This window comes from Biomphalaria glabrata, chromosome 5 (assembly GCF_947242115.1).
Source record: "Biomphalaria glabrata chromosome 5, xgBioGlab47.1, whole genome shotgun sequence".
In the NCBI taxonomy this organism is placed as follows: domain Eukaryota; kingdom Metazoa; phylum Mollusca; class Gastropoda; family Planorbidae; genus Biomphalaria; species Biomphalaria glabrata.
The window spans coordinates 26,703,079-26,713,586 of record NC_074715.1 but is presented as its reverse complement, the minus strand read 5'-3'; positions in this window follow the sequence as shown (position 1 = coordinate 26,713,586).

Sequence of the window (10,508 nt, the reverse complement as noted above, 5' to 3'; positions counted from 1 at the left end):
GAAAGGGCCGCATGAATGCCAGTAAATTGTTTCGAGATTTATATTATTCTCTTAAAAGTAACACTTTGAGCGTCATGATTGAATAAAAATACTTTTTACTCTTTTCAAGTCTAATACTAATCTAAAGCATGGTCGTAAATATCCATCATCCGTCTATCTATAGTGCTTCTAGTAGATGTCCCTAAACGATAAACAAGAAAATTAAGACATTTATTTCTTATAGAGATCGACGTTAGTGTGTAATAAAGGGATCAACAACTACGTTCAAAGTCCTATAGAGGACATGTCCAGTAATGTCACATACGGATTCTTTTTTTTTTTTTTTGCTTGATGGAGTTGGCCCGCTACGAAGTCCTTCACAAATCACAATTATTATCATGAACAGTGTTGAAATGTGTTGATAGGAATCAAAATGCAAAAGAATATAAAAAAGAAGGAGCAGAAAATAAGCAATAATAACATTGCTGGAATGCTGTGCAAAACAATATTACAAAGGGAGTTTTTATCACACAAACTCAGAGGCGGCCCCCATCGAATTCACCAATGGACCAGGAATATTCAAGCCATAGTCTTGTTTTGATCGTTTAAAGTTTAAAGTAATACAATTTTTAAAATCATTTGGCGTTATCTTTCACATAAAAGCAAAGAGGACGATAAGCGCGTCTCTGATAAGACTCTTCTAACTCTTCTGGAATACGTAGAGTAACGTTAACTGATCACCTAAGAACTTTTTTTTAATTTCAGGATCTTTGGGCGCCTCTGAGTCCACCCAGCTATAATGGGATACCTGACATTAGTTCGTTGGGGAAAAGCGGTTGGTTCACCCTCGTAGACTGTAGGCCACAGAAACATATGACCTTTACATCATCTGCCATATAGACCACAAAATCTCAAAGGGGAACTTTACTTACTTTACTACTGGGTAATTGTGTAATATGCTTTTCGCATCAGATTCACTACTTAATGTTTACATAATAAATAAATCTGCACCCCCTAAGCAGTAAGAAAATAAGCTATATCTTAATAATTTACAGATGTTAATTTTGTTCAAATTGTTTAATACATTTAAATCTAGATCGACGCCTGGCCTCTATTTAGTCTAATTTAGAGTGGTGTCATTCACCAACTTAATGATGACAACATTTACGAATGAACAGGCTTAACGCCACAAGAAACACTAATGCCAAGACGACAAAGTTATTGACTTAAAGACCAACTGAAGACGTTTTGGGGTCAGACGCGGAAACCGGTGTAATACTTTTTTTTAGTTTCATAATATAATGCTTAAAGAAACATATATACGAAATATTAGACATATATTCTTTGTAATTATTTAGATATAAGCAATTTAATGTGCGTTTTAGGGACTATTAAATTTCACAATCTCGAAGCCATTCGAGATCAGTATTTCCCAGACAACCAAGGTCGATGACGTAGTTTAAGGGAAATTAGGTCAAATTTTTCAGTTTATGGCTTAGCGTATTTCCCCTATTCCTTTTTACAGGAATGCTAGTTTCTGAAAACAAAGGCGACTAAAACACACCAATTTATAAAATGTGAATGTTAGAGTTGGGGAAATTAGGTCAAATCACGCAATTTATGGCTTTGCATGTTAGATCTATTTGTCGACTTATTCTTGATCTAGTCAAGCGAACAGCGTTTCACCCCACGCAGTACCGCGCGCCTCAGTTCACATGTTTCGTTTTAGCCAAGTTACGCAATTTATGGCTTATGTTACTGCTTCAGGCTTATTCTAGTTCTACATCTACTGCTTTTGATCAAGAGCTAGATCTTCTTTTCTCAGATCATTAATGATGTATGAATAAGTAGACTTAAATTTAATTAGATGAAGTCTAGATCTAGTAATAGTAGTGTAGTGGGGAGGACATAATATACGGGTCGGCTCAACTTGACCAAGCACCGGTCAGCAAAGGGTCAAGTTGACCTCTGCCCCGGTAGCTGAGATTTGAATTCCTTTTCCTGCTGGCATCCTCGATTGAAACTTGCTGCTACGCACCTACTCCAATACCACCTTGTCTGATCCTGCTGTGTTTGTCCTAAGTTCATTGTTTTGACCAAGGCTGCAGGTAAACACATTTTTACTGTTTCGTGTACATCACATATTCTTGTTTATTTTTTATATATATCATATTGCTACCCAGGTTTTGTCCTCATTGTCGGACTACCTTTGTTCTATTTAATTGTCATAGTTTTTGTAAGAAAAGGTAAGAGCGAAGCTCTTCAATGTATGTAAGTTTTCTATAGAACTATTTGATTTATTTTTTATTAATTACTTTGTCATTTATTTTATTAATGTTTGGTGGTGTTCCATATCTCTCTTATGTTCATAAAAGAGATGATTGGTTCACACTGTAAGATTTTCTTTTTTGTTTTTGCTTGATCTAGTATTTATACCTGATGTTGTGTTTACATTTTTTTTACAAATTGGTCTGTTCATTTAGACCATATAATTATGTTTATTTTATGCTCATTAATAATCATGTTGTTTGTTTGCCTTTGGCAGGTTTTTTTGTGTACATTAAACTTATAATAAGCCTCCTGACTTGCTTCGTCATTTTGGTTGTCGTAGTCTGTGCTGAACCCACCACAGAATCTTTTGGTGTCAGAAGTGGGATCCGAAGAAAGAGTCTACCAGACCTCCCTGTCAGACGATAAGTGGAGCCTTCGGAACTTTCCAATCAAGTCAGAAGCTGACAAGTACTATTTTATTTTATATTGTACCATTTGAGATATTCCAGTGTTTTTTTTTCTACTTTCAGGGTAGTTAAGTTAGTTATTTTTTTAAATATATAATTGTATTAAGTTAGAGTATAATTGTATTAAGTAAAAAAAACCTGCAGTCAATGGAGAAGAACAGGATGAAACACAATGCAGTGGATTGGGGTGAGGTCGATCCGTTGAGTGGCGAAGGGGAGCCAGAGGAAGCAGGAGTGAACCAAACAGAAGTCGCCACCCTCCGGGCACAGTTAGAGGCACTGAAAATGGCCTGCCAACGGCCTCTCATATTGTCGGAACCGACAAAGCGGATACGGCAGTTCAGTGGTAGGGGCACCGCTGATGGACCAACGGCTGAAGAGTTTGCAAGGGAAGTAAGGGAAGCCTGGGAGCTTAGGCCTTACTCTACCAAAGAGAAGGTGGCCGTGATAATGAACAATATCAGCGGCCCTGCCAGAAAAGAACTCGACCTGCAAACCCCAAGGACAAAGAGCGACCCGGAAGCCTTGTTGGAAACCCTCCTTGAGGCGTTCGCCCAGACTATGCCAGTGCGAGAAGCAGAGGTGGTCTTCCTGGGATCACGTCAACGCAGAGGAGAGTCCCTTCGAGACTTCTCGCACAGGCTCTTCAGCGAACACTCGGTGGCGGTAAGCCAACAAAGGCGGGAGAGAGTTGAGTGCTTCAGCGAGGCAAGGCTGAGGGACCAATTCGTTCATGGGCTGAACGACTCTGCACTACGTAGGGAACTGCTGAGACTGGTGGAGGAGGAACCAGCAATAACATTCATTGCAATTAGAAACCAAGCCTTCAAATGGGAAAGCCAGGATCAAGGAGACTCCCAACCACAAAACCAGTGGTGCGAACTGGTAAGTTCCCAGCTGACCAAGTTTGGAGAGCAATTGGAAGCATTGAGGAGCTCCCAGCAAAACTACACACGGACTGGCCAACCTCGCAACCAAGGAAGGACGACAAACCAGGGACAGTGGTCAACTAATCGCCCAATGGCATCTGTAAACAGCCGTACCACAACACCAGCAATGAATCGCCAAACAGCTCCTGCAGGACTTGTCTGGACACAGACCGACAGGGGATTTTTTCCATATACCTCCGACGGGGTTCCGGTCTGTACCAAGTGTTGGGAGCCAGGTCACATTGCTCGCCGCTGTGGAAATCACCCAAACTCCAGCCCCCTGGCATGAGGAGTCAAGTGCTGGGAGGGGCTGTTCATGACTCAATTAGTCATATCAAGGAGAATGCCATTGGCACCTGTCCTATTACAGTCACAGTCATCGGAAATGTAAGAGTCACGTGCTTGCTAGACACCGGGTCACAGGTATCTCTGCTCACAGAGTCATTTTTTAATGAACACTTTCGATCCCAAGGCCATGTGCTACAGTGCGTGGACAATTGGTTCCAATTGACCGCAGCTAATGGGCTGGCTATACCATACGTTGGTTACTTTGAAGCAGATGTACAGCTAATGGATAAAGTTATAAGAAACCGAGGTTTCTTGGTGACCAAAGATCAAAACTCCCCCGGATGGAAGCGTCACAAAGACGAAGTCCCTGGGACATTAGGAATGAACGTGCTAGGTGCAGAGGGCCTGGGAGTGCTTGTCTCCAAAATAGCTGTTAAAACTTCAAGCAAACCCCAAAAGCAAGTATGGGGTAGAGCTCGACTTGCTCTCAAAGGTAAATTGTTGCTGCCAGCAGAATCTAAGAAAGTAATCCAATTGAGGGGATGCCCGAGGGACTACAGTGGTGACCTACTCTTAGAACCATCCCAGTCTGTCCCAAGGGCACTGGTTGTTCCTCGAGCGATTGTTAAGTCTACAAATGGCATCTGTCAAACTGAAATTATCAACCTCTCAAGGGAAAATCTTGTTCTCTCTGAATCCATGGTTCTTGGCACATTTACAAGTTTTGACTGGCCAACGCCTAAGGCTGCCAACTTCCTCAAGGTATCAGCATCAGAGATCTGCATTACAGCCATTTCAGAACAGACGAGTCTCAGTACTTACGTGTGCCCAGTTGACTTGGAATCAATCGATTGCACTGAATCACAGAAGGATGCACTAAGAGACCTATTCATCAAGTATGCTGACTGTTTTGCTACAAGTGAAGATGACCTAGGGCTGACAACGGCAGTAAAGCACAGAATAGAGCTAGAAGACCAGACGCCAGTACACCAACCGTATAGAAGGATTCCACCCACACAGTTTCAAGAAGTGCAGGAACACATTAACCAGTTGCTCCACAAACAAGTAATCAGAGAGAGCACAAGCTCATTTGCCTCCCCTATAGTTCTGGTGAGAAAGAAGGATGGTAGTCTTCGACTCTGTGTGGACTATCGTCTTCTAAACAACAAGACCAAGAAGGACGCCTACCCGCTACCTCGAATTGATGAAGCATTAGACACATTGCATGGTGCTAAATTTTTCTCCTCTATGGACCTGGCCTCTGGTTACCATCAAATTGAAGTTGATGAGAGGGATAAGCATAAGACCGCTTTCACAACGCCGTTTGGACTATTTGAATATAACCGAATGCCTTTTGGCCTGTGCAATGCCCCTGCCACCTTTAGCCGCCTCATGCAATCTCAAATGAGCGACTTGATCATGCAGAGTATGCTGGTGTACTTAGATGACATCCTTGTTTATAGTTCTACTTTTGAAGACCACATTGCTCGCCTAGGGAAGGTGTTGGAGCGGCTACGGACAATAGGTTTGAAGCTGAACCCAGAGAAATGTCAATTTATGAGAAGTGAAGTTAACTATTTAGGACACACAGTTTCTGCTGGCGGTGTCTCAACTGATCGTGGCAAGATAGCAGCAGTTGTAAACTGGCCAGTCCCATCAACCCTTAAAGAACTCCAGTCTTTCCTAGGTTTTGCTAGTTATTACCGTCGGTTTGTGAAAGATTTTTCAAAGCTAGCATCACCACTACATAAACTGGTTGGCCACATTAACAACACCCAAAAGCCAAAGAGAAAGAACCCCTCGATTGGAGCAATGTGGACCAGTGAGTGCATGGATTCTTTTAAAACGCTCAAGGCAGCCTTAACTACTACCCCAGTATTAGGGTTTGCCGACTTCACACGACCCTTCATACTAGAGACAGATGCAAGCCACCAGGGATTGGGAGCAGTGCTATCACAAGAGCAAGATGGCCACAAGAAAGTGATAGCCTATGCCAGTCGCACATTAAGACCCACTGAAAGGAACATGAACAATTATAGCGCATTCAAATTAGAACTCCTAGCCCTTAAGTGGGCAATGACTGAGAAGTTTAGAGGATACCTACTTGGAACAAAAGTACAAGTTTATACTGACAATAATCCATTGTCTCACCTCAAAACCTGTAAGCTGGGAGCAGTCGAACAGCGATGGGCAGCTGATTTGGCAATATTTGACTACGAAATATTCTACCGGTCTGGACGTTCTAATGTAAATGCAGATATTCTGTCACGGAATCCTTTTGAACACGGAGAGGACAGCAAAGACAACGAGGAGAATGCAATAAGCTGCAACAGAACATCCCTGACCGTGCCAAAGGAGATTAGGGAAATAGTGACTTGTGGGCACCAGGACACTAATGAAAAGGCCACAGTTTTAGTAGGAGCAACTGATATTGCAGACATGTTCCCATCCTATAGCAAGAAAGAATTTGCGGAATTACAGATGAAAGACCCAGATATTGCAGCACTATCCAGTTTTTGGCACTCTGGCCTCAAACCCAAGCCAGGGGAACGAAGGAAATTATCACCCAATACGCAAACGCTATTAAATCAGTGGAAGAAACTGAAGGAATCAGATGGCATCTTGTATAGACAGTACCAGCAAGAGGGACAGACCTATAACCAGTTTCTACTCCCAGCCCAACTTCGTGAACAAGTGATAGCATCAGCACATTCACTGGGGCATCAAGGAAGGGAGCGGACTATTGAGCTTTTGAGACAAAGATGCTACTGGCCGAAAATGTACCATGACGTGACGAGCTACATACAGGGGTGCAAACGATGCCAGGAGGCTAAACTACCCACACGGATACCAAAAGGGCCTGCCGGTAGAATACTAGCTTCAAAGCCTCTGGAAATCTTAGCCATTGACTTTACCAGGCTGGAACCTTCCACGGATGGGAGGGAGGATGTCCTCATCCTTACAGATGTGTTTACCAAGTACACTATTGCCATCCCAACGAAAGACCAACGGGCTAGTACTGTCGCTAAGGTCCTCATCAAGGATTGGTTCCTACATTATGGGGTTCCACTGAGGATCCACTCGGACCAAGGCAGGAACTTTGAGTCACAATTAATTGCCGAACTGTGTTCCTCCTATGGCATTAACAAGTCACGCACAACACCTTACCACCCCCAAGCCAATGGACAGTGTGAGAGGTTCAACAGGACCCTGCATGAACTGCTTAGAACGTTGCCACCCAGCAAGAAACAAAGGTGGCCCGACCACATCCCAGAGTTAGTTTTCATGTACAACTGTACCCCACACTCAACCACTGGATTCGCTCCATATGAGCTAATGTTCGGGAGACCACCAAAGCTTCCACTTGATTTTCTTCTTAGGGCAGAGGCAGATGACATGGGCACAGAGCCTGACATAAAGTGGCTCCACACTCACATTGATAGGCTCAAGGAAACTCACAGAAGAGCCTATACGAAACTAGAACAAGAGACATTGAAAGGGAAAGAAACACAAGACTCCAAACAGACAGGAGAGATCATATCTCTAGGTGATACTGTACTGATTAGAAAGCGGTGGCTGGGTCGCAACAAGATACAGAACAACTGGGATCCTAGACATTTCAAGGTAATTGCTTTACCTCGGAAGGATGGTGATCCATACCTAGTGAGCCCAAAAGATGAAGAAAGAACTCAAAGGCGTGTTACCAGAACGGAGATCAAGCGCTACCAAGCTCCACCTGACTGGTGCCGAGGTAGTGAGGAGTACCCAGAACTAGGCCGGGAGTCTAATGAAGTACCAGAGGGACAGCGCAGGACCCAACGAATGACCGCAGGGCAACATAACAATATGTATCACCTCCCAAAGGCTGTGCACACCAACTCGAACCAGTTGTTTGATTTTCAAGAGTCATTCTAGGACAGAACGCCCCGAGACGGGTCGTTTCAAGCTAGGGGCTCTGTAGTGGGGAGGACATAATATACGGGTCGGCTCAACTTGACCAAGCACCGGTCAGCAAAGGGTCAAGTTGACCTCTGCCCCGGTAGCTGAGATTTGAATTCCTTTTCCTGCTGGCATCCTCGATTGAAACTTGCTGCTACGCACCTACTCCAATACCACCTTGTCTGATCCTGCTGTGTTTGTCCTAAGTTCATTGTTTTGACCAAGGCTGCAGGTAAACACATTTTTACTGTTTCGTGTACATCACATATTCTTGTTTATTTTTTATATATATCATATTGCTACCCAGGTTTTGTCCTCATTGTCGGACTACCTTTGTTCTATTTAATTGTCATAGTTTTTGTAAGAAAAGGTAAGAGCGAAGCTCTTCAATGTATGTAAGTTTTCTATAGAACTATTTGATTTATTTTTTATTAATTACTTTGTCATTTATTTTATTAATGTTTGGTGGTGTTCCATATCTCTCTTATGTTCATAAAAGAGATGATTGGTTCACACTGTAAGATTTTCTTTTTTGTTTTTGCTTGATCTAGTATTTATACCTGATGTTGTGTTTACATTTTTTTTACAAATTGGTCTGTTCATTTAGACCATATAATTATGTTTATTTTATGCTCATTAATAATCATGTTGTTTGTTTGCCTTTGGCAGGTTTTTTTGTGTACATTAAACTTATAATAAGCCTCCTGACTTGCTTCGTCATTTTGGTTGTCGTAGTCTGTGCTGAACCCACCACAGTAGTATTGGATATTTAGAGATTAGACCTATCTATATAGATCTATCTAGACTGATCCGATCGATGTGCTGGGCCTAGATCTAGAAAAACAAAGTTTAAAATTATATACTCTATCTATACACTTAATAGTGATTATTAACCTATAGGGTTAGGGCCTAAATAGGCCAAATATGGGAAAAAAACAACATTAATTACAATGTTGAGCTCATTCAATGTAGTTATTGCAGTACACGATTATATTTAGTTTGAATCTAGAATCTAGTCACAACATCGTACAACTCTAGCAAATAGCTTTAGCCTTAACCTAGACTTAAAAGTTAAAGGTGTTCTGATTTAGATCTACTAGATCTAAATTTCTAAAAACTAATCTATAAGGCAAAAATTAGACCTAGATCTACCAATTCTATATTATTATTAATATACGAAATATGGAATTTGTTACACTCTTACTTAAATAGTTCTATAAATCTATATGTAAAAATTGAATTTTCATGTATCTCACGAATAGAATCATTAGATAGTTAAGTTAGCAAGTTAATCTGTAACTGTAACAAAGTTTTAAATTGTGTTTAGACTATAAATAGAAGAGATTATCCAACTGCAAAAGGAGTTGTTTTTTTTTCTTTTCTCTGGGAAGTGAAAAATAAATTGTAGTATCAATATAATATTCAGTAATGCATATAGGCTACTGTTGTTGTAGTTATGCAACTCATTTTATTAAATTTTAGTAACCCAATTATTGCCAGTTAATCACTGAATATATATATATATTATTGTTATTAAAAAATGCAGAGCTATTCATAATTTAAAGTGTTAAATAAATAAGGCTGGCAGTCGAGTCGAAAGATTAATGAGGAATGCAGTATTTTCCATGGCTTTGCTAAAACATGAGATTATCTTGACATTTGTTTTACTGAACGTAAGGATATTAAAAAAAAAAAGGATATGTTCTGTTGTGTATGTGTGTAGCCAGCTTTCAATTAATTAATTCAATTAAACTAGATTTCCAAGTTATTGAGAAAGCAGTATATGAGAGTAAAGTTCTCTTTCGGACCTTGCGATCTATATATCAGTATATATTAAGATCATCTGCTTCTTTGCCAATGGCTAACGAACAGGGTGTCATGTGGCCAGCACAATGACCAACAGCCTTTACTTTCTCACCTAAAGTCAGGTATCCGTTATAGTTGGGTGGACCCAGGGGAGCCCTAAAAATCCCGAAATTCAAAAATTATAGTCTTCACCGAGATTCGAACCCAGGACCACAGGTTCGGAAATGCTTAACCACTCAGCCACCGCGCCCCCATGACCTTGTGAGATGGACAGTTAAAATAATGGAGGATGAAGAGTTGTATTTGTAAATTGAAGTTCAAAAGTCTGAGAAAATGGCGAGGAGTGAAAGTGAATTATAAACAATTTGTTCGTTAATCTTATCTTATCTTATATAATACAGACGTTACTTCAAAAAAGAAGATGATTAATGGGGGATCTTCATCTGTCTTGAATGTGAATGCTAATGTATATGGTAGCAAGAACTTTTCACAATAAAAGCATGCAGGAAAGTGCGTCTCCTTGTCTTAATCCTCGTTTAATCCTAAATTCCCGTGAGTGTTCTCCTTGTATTATGACTTTGCTTTTTGAGTTGTTTAATGTCATATGTATAAGTCTTGTCAGCTTATTGGGTATTCCAAAATCCTGTAGTGTGTCATATAGGTATTTCCTTCTGATACTGTCATAAGCCATTTTATAGTCTATAAAGAGTTGGTGGATTGGTATGTTGTATTCATGGCATTTTTCTAGTATACATCTTAGTGTGAAGATGTGGTCGGTTGTGGATTTGTTGGGTCTGAAACCACATTGGTAGTCACCTAAGATTTCTTC